Source organism: Dermacentor albipictus, chromosome 1, assembly GCF_038994185.2.
Source record: "Dermacentor albipictus isolate Rhodes 1998 colony chromosome 1, USDA_Dalb.pri_finalv2, whole genome shotgun sequence".
Classification (NCBI taxonomy): Eukaryota; Metazoa; Arthropoda; class Arachnida; order Ixodida; family Ixodidae; genus Dermacentor; species Dermacentor albipictus.
Window position 1 is genome coordinate 151,287,036 of NC_091821.1, and position 15,041 is coordinate 151,302,076.

General features: G+C 42.5%; 1 protein-coding gene across 1 annotated transcript in view; it reads left to right on the plus strand.

Annotated features, from left to right (window-relative positions):
• The window catches only part of LOC135902990 (uncharacterized), a 448,955-nt gene that overhangs the window by 110,761 nt on the left and 323,153 nt on the right, over positions 1–15,041 (plus strand). The gene's annotated exons all lie outside the window — the stretch shown is intronic.

Genomic DNA, 15,041 nt, shown 5'->3' on the forward strand with positions numbered 1-15,041 from the left:
AGGGCGTCACGCTTACTCGCTTGGTATAGAGCAGGCTTTCAGCCGAACACGAAGTAAATCTGCTTTATCTTTCGTTACGCAATAAATTGTATGGCTGACTGGATAATTACCAATTCTCTTTGCCCGAGAGTTTATTTGTAAAGAGGCCCCTGTCAGCTTAGCTATTATTAGAGCTTCTTGGTTTTCTCTCTCTTTCGGAAGGCCGAGACTCGACTGGTCTACGTGGTCGCTCGTCGCCACAGTTTGGTGACCTCGGACGTGATGCTGCGATACATTCCTGTGGTAGAGACGACCGTAGACCCGACCAACGCTACGAGTCAGTGGCGTAGCCAGAAATTTTGTTCGGGGGGGGCTACGCCACTGGCCCCATGTATATATATATATAATCTATATATATATATATATATATATATATATATATATATATATATATATATATATATATATATATATATATATATATATATATATATGGGGCCAGTGGCGTAGCCAGAAATTTTGTTGGAGGAAGCTTTAGCTCGGGTGCTCCTATTGAAATACATGTAGAAGGGGAATTCGTTTTTCCCTGCAACCACTTCACCAAATTTGAGGAGGTTTGTTGCATTAAAAAGAAAAAGCTTAATTCTAGTGACTACTGGTTTCGAATTTTTCATTTAGGTGGTCAATTATTTATTAAAAATTGGCCAAATCGAAAATTAAAAAGCTTAAAACTCCGTGACTCAACAATGAAAAATGATATCACAATTCTGTGAATTGCACCTAATAGTACATCTACAGCGGACAAAATTGATATGTTCCACATCAATCTGAAAAAAATGTAGTATTGTTGAAATACAGCTTGTGCAGAACCCTTGCACACAACGTAACCAATTCACGTAAGATACAAATTGGCATAGCAAACTTGTCCGCTTTGACTGTTATAATAGATGCCGTTTACAGAACCACAATGTCTGTTCTTCATGCATAGCTATTAGTTCGTAAATGTCGTGCTTCTATTTTTTCAAGCTTTCGAATTTTTCAAAATATTTTAAACAAAATTCAGGCCCTAAATCGAAGTTGTGTTTCCAACAGAACTAGGATTAAACTTTCTCTCTCAAATGCAACCAATTTCAATAAAAGCGATTAGCAGGGTTGTCTAAGAAAAGCGTTTCTGCGTTTTACAAGTATTTGAATAGGCCGCGTCGGATTGGGCCCGAGCTAAAGCTTCTTCTTAAACAATTTCTCAAGGGATCAAATCCATGAATAATAACTTCATTGTCATTGCCAAAGATGCTGCAAACGAATTCTTGAACCCTACGCACAGTCAAAACAATAATTAATATGTATTTTTTCATAAAAGAATATACTCGTATGTGCCAAAAATTTTGCCCAAAATAACTGATATCAATGCTTCCATATTTTTGTCTATTTATTAAGTAAAGAAAATATCACACGAACTTTAGAACTATATCAGTTCGAAACCAGGAAAGCAGTGCATGCCGCTGATATGAAAAATTAAAAGGCAATGAACTGAACAAGTTGAGGACAAATATGTTAATGAAACTTTGTCATTCAAGAACCGTGCTTACATTCTTGTATATATGCAATGGCCAGTGAAAAATCTCAATTACGCTGTAATTTGTTTTAATGTATTACGCAGTAGCAGCTGTCACCGGTCGTGTATCGTGAGTAATTGCACCGAAATTATAGTCGCAGCAGAGGGCACGTATAAAAAGCAGGAATTCTGCAAGATATACGAGAGTAAGTCAAATGAATGTGAGCCAACAACGGGGTACTTTATTTAAAAGTAGTCTTCATTAGAATTTAGACAATTGTCCCATTGACTCACGAGTCGCGTGATTCCCGTCTTATAAAACTCCTTGGGTTGCTCCTTCAAAAAGTCTGTATCTGGTTCCCTTGAGCTGTTTTTTTCGGTTGCCCCAAAATGTAGAAGTCGCAAGGTGACAGGTCTGAGCTGTATGGCGGATGCTGCAGCGTTTCCCACTTGAACTTTGCCACATTTGTATTAACCACATAAGCGACGTGGGGACAGGCATTGTCGTGGAACAAGATGACCCCATTCTTCAATTTTCCACGTTGCTCGTTCTTGATTGCGACACGCTGCCGTTCTGGCGTTACACAATATCGGAAACAATTGATAGCCTCTCAAGATTTAGCATATTCTATCAGTAATGGACCCTGACGACCGAAAAAGAAGTCAACAACACCTTTCCAGTGGAAATGATGGCCTTTGCGTTCTTTGGGCGTGGTAAATTCGAATGTTTCCTCTGTAAGCTTTGCCGTCGTGTTTCAGGCTCGTAGTAGTGGCACCAAGGTTCGTCTCCGATCACAATTGCAAACAAGAAGTCGTCATCCTCATTGTGATACCCGATCAGATGAGTCAAGGCAGCGCGAAACTTCTCCGTCTTCTCGCGATGGATCAAAATCGTGGGGATCCATTGTGCACCAAAGAGCCGATAACCGAGAAGCTCATGAATTATGGCGTGAACCGAACCGTGACTGATGTTTAGACCGTCTGCCAGTTCATCCATGCTTATCCTCCGTTCTTGTTTCATCAGCTCATGAACCTTTGAAATTGTGTGGGGGGTGATTGCACGATGGTTTTGGCCCGGTCTTGGAACGTCTTTACAACGTCCTTTAAACCGTTTGCTCCAATGCTTCACAGTGGTCAATGAAATGCGGTGTTCAACGTAAACGCCAGCCATACGGCGAATAATTTCTGTTTTGGAAACACCTTTAGCTGTCAAAAACTTCGCGACACCGAGCTGTTCAACTTTTGAAGTGTCCATTATGTGACGCAACCATATTCAACCCATGAATAAAGGGAAAATCAGACATCCACCAGTGCGTAGCAATTGTACAAAGGAAACGCATACGGGTTCCTCGAAAGAGGAGCCTCATAGTTGAAGAAAAATTCGTCCTAGTCCGGGACTTCGAGGAACCCGTATGGGTTTCCTTTGTAGCAATTGCTACGAACGGGTGGATGTCTGATTTTCCCTTTATTCATTACTTCTCTCCACCTTGCGGGTTTCCGCAGAACTACTACGTCAAACATATTCAACCCAGTGTATGAGAGCAGTAAAGAACATTTATCTTCACACCTGCGTGTCACTTTTGTAAATGAGACATGCCGTTCTCCTACGCGCATGCCTCGCAGATAATGAACCGAACCATTATTGCGCTGTTAGGGTAGGCTCACTTTCATTTGACTCGCCCTCGTACATTAGAAATGCAAAGATACAATGGGATATACAAATGCGAAAATACGGCTTGATAAAGGCCAAAAAGTGTCACTGGAAACAAAGTTCACTGCATGTGTACACAAAACTTCGCAACAAGATATTTACAGCTTCACTGTAAAATAGTAAGAAGAAAATAAAAGTAAAGGCGCGAAAGTCTAATAGGAATGTCAGTGCCAATTTCCCTACAGAATTGTCTTTGCAGTGTGTACTTTTGACACATGCGTGTGAGTTGCACGTGTCGGAGCTCGTGCATTTGCTTCAACGGAACAAGTGGATCGGGACACAAATGTATTTATGCACTGGAAATTACATTTAATAATCGATTCACGCTTGCCGCTTCCGTTTATAGCAACAGCCTGTACTTCAGTTGATACGAGCACATCACCATATCAAGTGTCCTGTTTACCTCGTTCACTGCTAAAATCCAACACCTCACTTTGCGAGGCTATTATTTTGCACAGAAATGAAGACCCACAAATGAAGCCCAGCCATTGCCTGATTGCGCAATCATCTGTGGAAGCGTGAATCTAACGAGGCCTGCAAATATTGCCACCAGCGATAACCCCGGCTTACGGGAAGAGCTTTACGGCGCCGTTTTAATCCGCCCTGTTAAATGAACTCGGACGTCGAAAGAGTGCAGTCTTGTGCGCGTTAGTCGCATACTTCACGCCAGTATATGCTTGGTGCCGACTCCACGCCTGCAAATTCGCGCAGCTGATGCACACCTCGCGGAGTGTCCCACGCGCATGGCGGGAAACTTGCCACATTTGCTCGACCACGCGTCGTGGTTGCTGTGTGCATCTATTTTATTACACTTCATTTTTTACACCGAAGCTGTTCACGGCTAGGATATCGGGATTCCGTCGTGTCGACAAAACACCCAGGTGGGCCAATCCCAGCGGCATTGCAGGGCCAGGAGCAATGGCTCAAACCACCGTAAGCCAGTATGAAGCGAACATACAAACCAGATTTCGTTTCACTGCGAAAAGAACAAATAAAAAAAGTCGTCATATGATTGATGACGACGTATGCGCACTTCCGCATTGATCAACCTACGCTGCCACCAATCTCTCGCCGGTGGTCGTTGTCGGAGATTTTAACGTAGACATCTCCGAACCGGGAACGAAGCTGTGGTTCACCTATCTTGTGGAAGAGTTTGGCTTCGGTTACTTCAACGATCCGAGTCAACCGACCACCTCACACGGGTCATGCATCATGTAACTTTGGCCAAAAACATTTCTCAACTAAGAACGGAAAACGTCAGTGTGCATCATAGCGACCACGAAGCAGTTATATCAGTGATTTGAAAGTTATAATTAAAGTAAAGGTTTCGTAAATTACATTAAAACGTGTGTTTGTATCGTATATTACTCAGTGGCTATGGTGTTGGGCTGCTGAGCACGAGGTCGCGGGATTGAATCCTGGCCACGGCGGCCGCATTTCGATGGGGGCGAAATTCGAAAACACCCGTGTACTTAGATTTAGCGGCACGTTAAAGAACCCCAGGTGGTCGAAATTTTCTGATGATAATGCGCCATCAGGGACCTTGCGTTGTCTTCGGTGTGAAATATAGGCTTGTAAATATGCTAGTGTGTTAGGGGATAAGTTAAGACACAGCATTTTAGCGAAAGGAGCGAGTGTGTTAGTGCTAAAGGCCTTGCTGAAATAAAGCAAAATGCAATCCATTTGGTTACTAGAATTTAATGTTCTGGTGACGTAATGTGTAAATTCTATTTATTGCCGTGTCGCAGCAAATGTAAAATCATGGTGTGTCGGACAGAAAAATTTGTTAGCCTGAAGGTGGTTTATTAAATTTGTGTAAATGATATGCTCAAGAGTTTTACAGGACACGCATGTTAAAGAAATAGGCCGGTAATCACAAGTGCTCGTTTCGTCACCATTCCTATATGTGGGAGGGACACTTGCTCGTCACCATCATCAGGTAATGCCCCTTGCGGTAGTAATTTTATTAACGCAGCTGTAATAAACGGGCCAATAGAACCAGCACAATTTTTGAGAATAGAATTCGAAACCTTATCTGGACCTGGTGCTGAGTTTGTAGCAAGGTTCTTTAAAAGGGATGCAACACCCTGTTCGGAAACATCTAACAAGACCATTTCAGATAACACGCTTCTGCATTGTAGGTTGCAGTTTGAACAGCTGAGGGTACTGAAACACGGTCTAAAAATACCGGTTAAACATTCAGCTTTGCTCGCATGATCGGAGAGGTATTTATTACCATCAATTACATCCGAAATACCGCCATGAGTTTTAGTGTTTCTTTAACATATTAAATTTGCAGACAAGTTTAGGGTTGCTTTTCACTTTATTACTTATGTCACTCAAATATGCACTTCTGTCTCGCGCAAATTTCTGGCCTATCTTCTTTCCAAGTATTTTCATCTTTGTGTACGTTTCAGCCTCTGCCATCTGGAAATATTTACAGTATATAGGATGTCTTTTTTTTGAGGGTTCGAATTTCCTTGTTTAGCCAAGGCTTATCATCTCGGTGTTTGGCTCATATGACTCGCGATGGGATGAAAATTTGGGTTAAGCGATAACAGTTTTGTCTTCAGTACATTCCTCGTGTATCCCCGTCAGAACACAAACATGATTCTTGAAACTCCGAAAAGAAGGCGTCAATATTCCTCGAAAGAGAGGCACATTCCACTCTTTCATATAAAAACACTTTGCGTGGCACTGAAGCGTGTTGTCTTGCCACAGCACAACACATTCTCACAACTACAACACCACGATGACTAATGCCTGGCACTGTAACAACAGAAGACGCAAGGCTTTGATCATTGCAAAAAAAAAACAAGTCTAACACGTTTGCTGTGGAACTGCAGGCCCTCGTAGGGGCTGTCACAAGCTGATGTAACTGATAAACATTCCCAATTTCTTTGATAGCTCTATGCAGCAATGACTCACTGTGGACTACTGGTTTGAATGAGGTCCACATCACACTTGGCAGGTTAAAATCACCGGGAAGCATTACATAACTTTTTTCGAGATTTGACAAAATATTGCCTGAAGTAAACATAGGTAACGGCGTTACATTGCCAGGAGGCCTGTCGAACGTACCAACAGCCACAGTGGAGCCATTAGTAATAATTATTTTATACCACACAGTTTCACATGAGTCACTATCAATATCGATTTGGACGCTGCTAAGACTGTTGTGGGTAAGTACAAGAACACTACTGCCGTGAGTCCTCCGGTCCTTTAGATAAAATGTATAGGTCAACGAGAAAAATTCATGATCTGTGATGGTGTTACTGAGCCAAGATTCAGTGCCAATAACTATATGCGGTTTAGTCATTTCTAATAACGAGATAAACTCTGTTTTCTTAGTTTTCAAACTGCGACCATTAACTAAAATGGATGTTAGTTCACATTTCCTAGCTTCTCTTTTTGGCGGTGCGACGTTCCGCGAAGGTGCGTATCTACAGATAGGCACAACGCTATCTGCGGTGCTGTTGTACACGAAGATTTGACCCTTCTTTAATAATTTGTTGAAACGAAGCCTAATATCGCCGTCCTTCTCTTTGGCATATTTTGTCAATTTTCGCCTCTCTTGCCTTATTTTGGGCGAATAGTCTTCGCTTATTTCGAATTCGGTTCTCTTTAGCTTTCCGGAAGTTTTCAATACACGTTCCTTGTCTTTAAGGGATAGAAATTTCGCTATTACGGACCTTTTTTTTTTTGGCGCTGCATAATGGCTTAATATGTGAGTTCCTTCAGTGGCATTGGGGGCAAAATCAAGTTTTGGGTTACTAGAACAGAAGGATATTAGTTTTGCTCGGATTGCCACCACGTTTATTCTCAGTGTCTGGAAGACCCTAAAATATAAGAATATTTCGGTGAGACCTACTTTCGATGTCATCCTGACTATACTGTATTGACCTGCATGCGCCCACAAACATTTCCGTTTGGGCTGTAAGGTGCTCATATTCTTTCTTGGCTGCAATACCTACCGAGGCGTTATCTTCTACACGTGTTATTCTGTCACTCCTGCTAATTTCCGCTCAAGGGCCTGTTCTTATTTTCGTACCGAGTGGATTTCCTGTTATTTTTTGTTGGAAAGCCTCGTGATTTTCTCGCGTAGAGCTTAGTTCATCAAGAATTGCAGACTGGGATTGCTGCATTGAGGGTATAGTCACGATGATGTCAAATATCTGCTTTTCTTGTTGGCGTGTTAGAGGGCTCGAATTTTGTTCTCTATCTCCAAATGACAACAGCGTTTTAAGCGTATGAACGCACGCAGCAGCATTTTTGCGCAGAGCAGATATGTAACAAAACATTGTGCACAATACAGGGATGGGATCTGACGCCGATTTCTGAAACAGTCTACCTTGTACCGGGAGATAAAAATAACTAGCCTGAAAAAAATACAAAAACTATCTTCCCGGCAGCCATGGCGGCACCATAGCTTTATGGTGGGCAGGCTTTTGTAGTCTTTTGCTGTCCCAGGGTTTCCAGTGTCGCCAGCGGCTCTGTTGGTTGCCTCCAAATGACAACACCACCGGCAGCGCTGTCATTTCAATCGGCATTCGGGCCAAAAAGAAGGCGAACAAAATCCTGGCAGAAGTCTTGTGTTACGGCAACGTCCTCCAAAGCTGGACACATCGACGCTGCGGTACCCTGAGCAATCGCCGTGAACTACATCAAATGAAGAAATACAAAACGTTGGTTTCCGGCAGCCATGGCGGCGCCAGATCCCCAAAATTGGCATAGTATGACCAAAATTGACATAGTACCAAAATTGACATAGTATGACAAGAGCGTATGATGAACATAAATGATACGTTGGCACATGAATGTCATGAAATGCGTATCATGTAGGTTATGAAACATCCGCCTACGTCTTTATGCTCTCATGGTCGTTTCGTTAACTTGGCAGGCTCCCTGCATACTGCTTCGCGTAACATCAATTCCCACAGCAAGATTTACTACCCTTCGCGCGAACGTATTTCTTTCACATTGAAGTCACTCTTTAAGAGTGATCTACCCGCCGTGGTTGCTCAGTGGCTATGGTGTTGGGCTGCTGAGCACGAGGTCGCGGGATCGAATCCCGGCCACGGCGGCTGCATTTAGATGGGGGCGAAATGCGAAAACACCCGTGTGCTTAGATTTAGGTGCACGTTAAAGAACCCCAGGTGGTCGAAATTTTCGGAGTCCTCCACTACGGCGTGCCTCACAATCAGAAAGTGGTTTTGACACGTAAAACCCCATAATTTAATTAATTTTAAGAGTGATCAGATTTAAACTGTGCCTTTGCCACAGGCTGACTGATATGGTTAGATGAATATAGTATTATTTAAAAAATTACGCTTATATCCATGAGAAACCTTGTTGGGATGCGCGACTCTCACGCGTCCCCTGATATCTTGTTTTTTCGCATAGCTTCCGTCTACTGCAGTGCGGCTGTGGCGGTCGATGTGGTTGAAGCGCACAGCGAGAGAAGGCATGTGTGTTGTGCTGCTACGGGCGGGGTTACTTGGGCGTGGGAGGACAAGGCCATGGACAAGGCACTTCCCTCTTGGGTTCGCGGACGGCGAGCAACGCGGAGGTGCTGCGCGTGCGCCGATCCATGCTTCTGCGAGACCGTCTCGTGAGGCCTCCTTCGAACGCGCCACCGTTCGCCTGACCGTACGCGCGGACGAGCAGGCGTTGCGCTCCAGCATGGGGCGAACATATTCGCTCGCTATCCGGTCGCCATGAGTCGGACTTTCTAGATTTGTCGCGCGCCCATCGGCATGTTTTGTGGATAGCAACTCGGCTAGCAGGCATTGATCTATGAAAGGTGCAATAAATGCCCTTGTGATTGTTTGCATTACCCTGTTGTCGTTCCTTTGTCCCAAGAACATGGGTGTGAGAACCCCACAACGCTTACCCAATGCTCTTACTTTAGAATTTTGTATTTACTTCGGAAACTCGTAAATCCTGTTCGCTAACTGATGCCATTGCGTTTTTGTTACTAACCTTATAGTGCTCGAATGTGTCGTTTGACTTTCTCGACTTAACACACGCAATCGAAAGTCACTATTGATCAAGAATGACCATGAATGGGCACATACCCAGTGGTCGAAGTTGTGGTCTATTCGGGCAACACACCCAGTGGCGCCTACGCTGTGACACAAGTTCTGGCATAAAAGAGGGTATATCATGTATACCCTCTTTTATGCTTTACCCACTGCAAAGTGGGTAAAGCTCCCGAAAGATAAAAATAGCATTTAAGAAAAACCTTTATAGCCCTTAACCCTCCCTTAGGCATGTCGGGAGCAGGTAGTAATACCCAGGTTAATCAGGGGCTTTCAGAGGCTCCGTGCGCAGTTCTGCACGTTAACATATTGTATCAAACGAAATAGCACTGATGAAAATATTGATGTTTAAAACTTGTCAAATATATCTTTAAACACCTCTGATTGGACTTGTGCTACCAGTTAAATTATTGTTCGTAAAGTGCTTTTAAAAAACGAGTTGGAAGGCAGATGGTGGCATCTTTGCTCACTGTACCAGGAGAGCTATAGCGTAAAGCTATTCCAATTGTTTCTATTCCATTTATGGAATTTACCCTCCATGATTCGTACAAAATTTTTCGGGCCACCCCCACTTACCTGTCTGTCACGTGACCTAACTAAAGCAGCGAGAACTCTCGATTTGCTACGAGAGAGAGAGATAGAGAGAGAGAAAATGATAAATGAAAGGTAGGGAGGTTAACCAGGACTGAGCCCGGTTGGCTACCCTACACTGGGGAAAGAGAAAGGGGGACGGTAAGATGAAAGGTAGAGAAAGTCCACTGGAGGTATCAGTCGGTCACTCAGTCCGAATCACAGGCGCTGACTCAATCCGGTCGCTTTCAAATATCGCAGCAGCGCTTTTGTGGCCTTTTGTAGCTGCGATATGCGAGGCCATGATCCCAAGATCTTCTTCAAGGTGAACGGCTTTCGATCTAGCTGATTGAGAGCTGTGCAGAGGTCTTGCCTTTCATTTTCATAAGATGGGCAGTAGCACAGTAGGTGTTCTATGGTTTCCTCGACACCGCAGGCATTGCACGCGGCGCTATCAGCCATTCCAATCATAAATGCATAAGCATTTATGAATGCGACTCCCAAACGTAAGCGGCACAGCACTGTTTCCTCATTTCGCGGAAGACCTGGTAACAGCCGCAGTTGCATAGAGGGATCGAGGGAATGCAAGCGATGGTGAGTGAATTCAGATGTGTGCCACTTCTCTAATGTCAAAGAGTGCGCTAGCTTGCCTAAGTGTTGGGCTGCGTCGGTCCGCGATAAAGGTATTGAAATAAGGGTACGCTGCTCCTTCGTGTGCTTTTCTAGCAGCTTCGTCAGCGAGGTCATTACCGCAGATACCGCAATGACCAGGCAGCCACTGAAACACGACGTCATGTCCTTTCGCGATCATGTGATGGTGCATTTCTCGTATCTCCGACACGAGTTGTTCACATGACCCGCGACGAAGAGATGCCAGAAGACATTGTAAGGCCGCCTTGGAATTGCAGAATATAGCCCACCGATTAGCCGGTTCGTTATTATTATAATCAACGGCACCTCGGAGGGCAACAAGCTCCGAACCAGTCGATGTTGTCAAGTGAGAAATCTTGTATTGGATGCTTAGTGATCAGAATCAGAATCAGAATCGGTTTTTATTGAGATCATTAGAATGATTACAAGTTGTTAATATTCAGGAGGAGGTCCCGGAGTCAAAGACTGCAATGGGACCTCCTTTACAAAGTAAACGTAATAAAACAAAAGTACAGCAGTTTTCAACACATTGTTAAAAAATTACAGGTTTTAGTATGAATACCATGATTGAAGAATTACATATGCATAAATGTCATGAAAAAAAGCTCTGTAACACAATCGCGTTCACAACTGATGAAGTAACTGCGTAGATGACGTGACGAACATAGTAGAATTTGTTAACTCTAATGTATATGTGATACGAGAACAGAAACCTAACGGTATGGCAATGAAAATGAAATGAAGGGACCCTGAAAGAAATGTTATGAGTATGGACTAGGCATCAGTATTCGACATAATGTAATCTTTTAGTTGTTTCTTGAATTCGTGAATTTTAAGTGTTTTTATGTAAATTGGTAGTGTGTTCCAAAATGCGATAGATGAAAAATGGACGCTCTGTTTGCCATAATTAGTATGGATTTTAGGTAAAATGAAGTTCCTATTTATTGCAAACCTGGTAATATTAGTATTTAATAGAGAAGACTGTGGTAACAAGCTACCGCGTCGTGTGTAATTGATTTGGCGGAACAAAAAGGTACCTAGATTATATTTAACGAGTTGTGTGACTGTAAGAATGTGATTAGTTCGTAAAAGATATGAGGCGTTGTTATTATATGGGCTAAACGTAATTATCCTAATAGCCTGATTCTGTATAATTTGCAATGAGTTTAAATGGGTTACGTAAGTGTTTCCCCAGCAAGTAACGCAGTAAATGATGTGGGAATGAATAAATGAAAAGTATAATGATAGTAATATTTGACGGTCAAATATGTTTCGTGCTTTTAGAAGTACCCTAATCCCGTAGGCAATCTTCTGTTTTAGTTTGGTTATGTGTTCAGTAAATTTAAGATGTTTGTCTACTTCTATACCAAGATAATTGCATGAAAAACTTGCAGTGATAGGACTTCCGCCTAATAAGATAGGAGGAATGGAGTGAAGTGTTCGTTGGTGGGAAGTGAATACAACAAATTTTGTTTTAGACGGGTTTATCTGTAGCTGGTTAGTTTGGCACCACTCCATCAGGCTGTGTAAGTCGCTATCAAGGTTAGATACTAAGGTTGTAATACATTTATTGGAATTAATAATAGTAGTATCATCTGCATAAAGTATACATTTCGAAAAGGACAGGCAGTTAGGCAGATCATTCACGTATAATAAAAACAAAAGCGGACCCAATATGGAACCCTGGGGCACACCAATATTAGTGAACATGGTTTTAGAATGAACGGCTGAAATGGTTACTACTTGCATTCTGTCTGTTAGGTAATCTTGTAGTAACAAGAGCGCTGGGCCGGTGATTCCCAATGATTCAAGCTTACGAAATAAGATGCGGTGATTTATTTTCTCAAACGCTTTGCTTAAATCTACAAACACTGACGCCGCATAATTCCCTTCATCGATAGCTAGTTTTAGTTGATCGGTTAGAGCAATGAGAGCCAGTTCGGTCGAGTAACCCGAGCGAAAGCCGTATTGGAATGGTGAGAGAATGTTAAATTTTGTAAGGTAATTAGTTAAACGTTTTTCTATTAGCTTTTCGATTACCTTACTAAAGAATGGTAATACACAGATGGGGCGATAATTGGAAATTAAAGAGCGGTCACCTTTCTTAAAAATTGGGGTGATCTTGCCTTGTTTTAGCTCTTGTGGGAAACTGCCTGATTTAAACATGACGTTGATTATGTCTGCAAGGACATCACTTATTAGGGGTGCAATTAATTTTATATGGGAAGGATGTAATTTATCGATGCCGGCGCCGGTTATTTTCATGTTGTTTATAATGTTTAGAACTTCCTGAGATGTAGTTGGAAATAAAAAGAAAGAATGTGGCAGGCGCTGGGGCACGGGATTGTCATGCGCAGGTGGCTGTAGCTCGCTGCTAAAGAAGAAATCAGCAAACGCATCAGCTATTTCTTTGGCGGTCTTGTATACCATACCCTGATATGCAATTTCTGTTATAGCTTCGCGATTATTTGCCCTGTTTAAGAAGGAGTTAACAATTTCCCATTTCTTTTTTACGTTTTTATCGCATTCCAAAATTTTCCTTTCGTACCATGTTTTTCTAGCTTTTTTCAATGTGGCAGAAAGTTGGTTAGAAAACTTTTTGTACCGGATTGCTAAATTCTTGTTAAATGGTTGTCGTTTGGTTTTCTTATAAAGATTATCCTTTTTGCGCATTAAAGCTAAGAGCTTATCTGTTATCCATGGATTTTGAGGGGACGCGTACTTCTTCTTGCATTTAACTTGAACGGAATGACGATCAACACATGACTTAAGCATAGAGATAAACAGTGCAAATGCTTTTTGTGGATCATTTGTAGAAAAGATGGGGGACCAGTCAAGGTTTGACACGGCGTCAAGGAATGATTGTTTGTCTAATATAAACTTCGTGTACGTGATTTTTTCGGAGCCATGAGTGTAGTGAAAATTTAGAAATATAGGATAGTGATCAGTTATGTCGGTCATCATAACACCTGCGTCTGGTGGATATGCTAAATTTGATAATGCATGGTCAATTAATGTACCTATGGGGTGGTTAGCACATCGTGTCGGTATCTTAAATAAACATTCATAACCAAAGCTGTTAAAACAATCAGAATAATGTAAAGCATTAGTAGACGTACTATCAGCGAGGTTAATGTTGATGTCACCTATAATTATTACATTTTTGTTTTCATCTGCTAGTAGTCCCATGACTTTATGGAGAGCAGTACAGAAGTCTATTGCTGATGACGAGGGTGAACGATATATGCAACCAATTATTAGGTCTTTGTTGTCTATGTTGAGGAAGTCACTTTTAAGTTCAATCCAAACGTCTTCGCAATTAGTTACATTAAGTTTAAGATCGTTTCTTCGGTTGTAAGTAATATCTGAATAGATGTACAGCGCTGCGCCGCCATGGTTGCTGAACGGACGATTGGAGTATTCAGGAACAAAACTAGAAAAACAGAAAAGGTGTTTATCATGGTCGCTCAACCAAGTTTCAGATACTCCGATGATTGAAAATGGGAAGGTGAATGAAGAAACGAGATCGGAGAATTCATCGAAGTGCTTGCGCAGACTGCGCGCATTCAAGTGCAAGACAGATCGCTGATGATTTGAAAGAAGATTGTTTAACTGGTTAACTGTGAGATAGGTCGAAATTGTGAGATTTGCCTACGGGACAGGCGTGGCGCAAAGGTGGCTTAGAGTTAGGTTATTACTGAAAGGTCGGATTCGGTTGCGATGCGAAAGACGCGGCTTTCAGTTGTTTTCCGGGCCTTGATTTGACAGTTTTCTGTCCACAGAAATCTCCAGTTCTTCGTTTTTTTCAGACCCAAGGCTTTGGAAAAGAGAGCTTTGTTTTCAAGTGTTAAATGTTCATTAACGAAGACAGGGTTCTCTTTTGCTGTTGCGAGGCCAATATCACTCAGGCAGAGTCTAGCTTTTCGTGCTTTCGCGACGAACTCGGCTTTCTTCGTTCTCGAGCAGAAGCGAGCGATGATGTTCTTATGTTCTGTTTTAGTAGGAACACGATGAACAACGTCGAGGTCACTGGCGGTTACTGGGCAGCCAATTTTGTTGCCAATAGTTTGTATGACTGTCACACAGTCCTCTCCTTGCGTGCAAGGGATGCCCTTAATCTCGACGTTGTTTAATCGAGAATATTGCTCCAGTTCGCCAACCTTCTTTGTGAGAGTGTTGTTGTTTGCTTGTAAAGCTTTGTTTTCGGATTTCAGCTCTTTGTTTCGGCGCTCAGCTTTTCGACGAGTTTGCTTAGAAATTCAACGCTAGTTTCTAAACTGTCAGTTCTTTGCTTAAGTTCTACGACGTCTATGCCCGAATTGCTCGCCCTCAGCAGAAATTTCCCAAAAATGTCATCAAGAAGTTTCTCGCTTACGTTTCCAAGCTTAGATTCAATGTCATCAATTCTTTTGGCAAGCTCCGCATTTGTAGGCATTGTTCACCGACCACACCCGGAAGGCCGCACGAGACGACGCAAGCTTGGCAGTACAAGTTAACACAAGTTCAGCAGCAATGTTTGGCAGCGGCTGCAGCA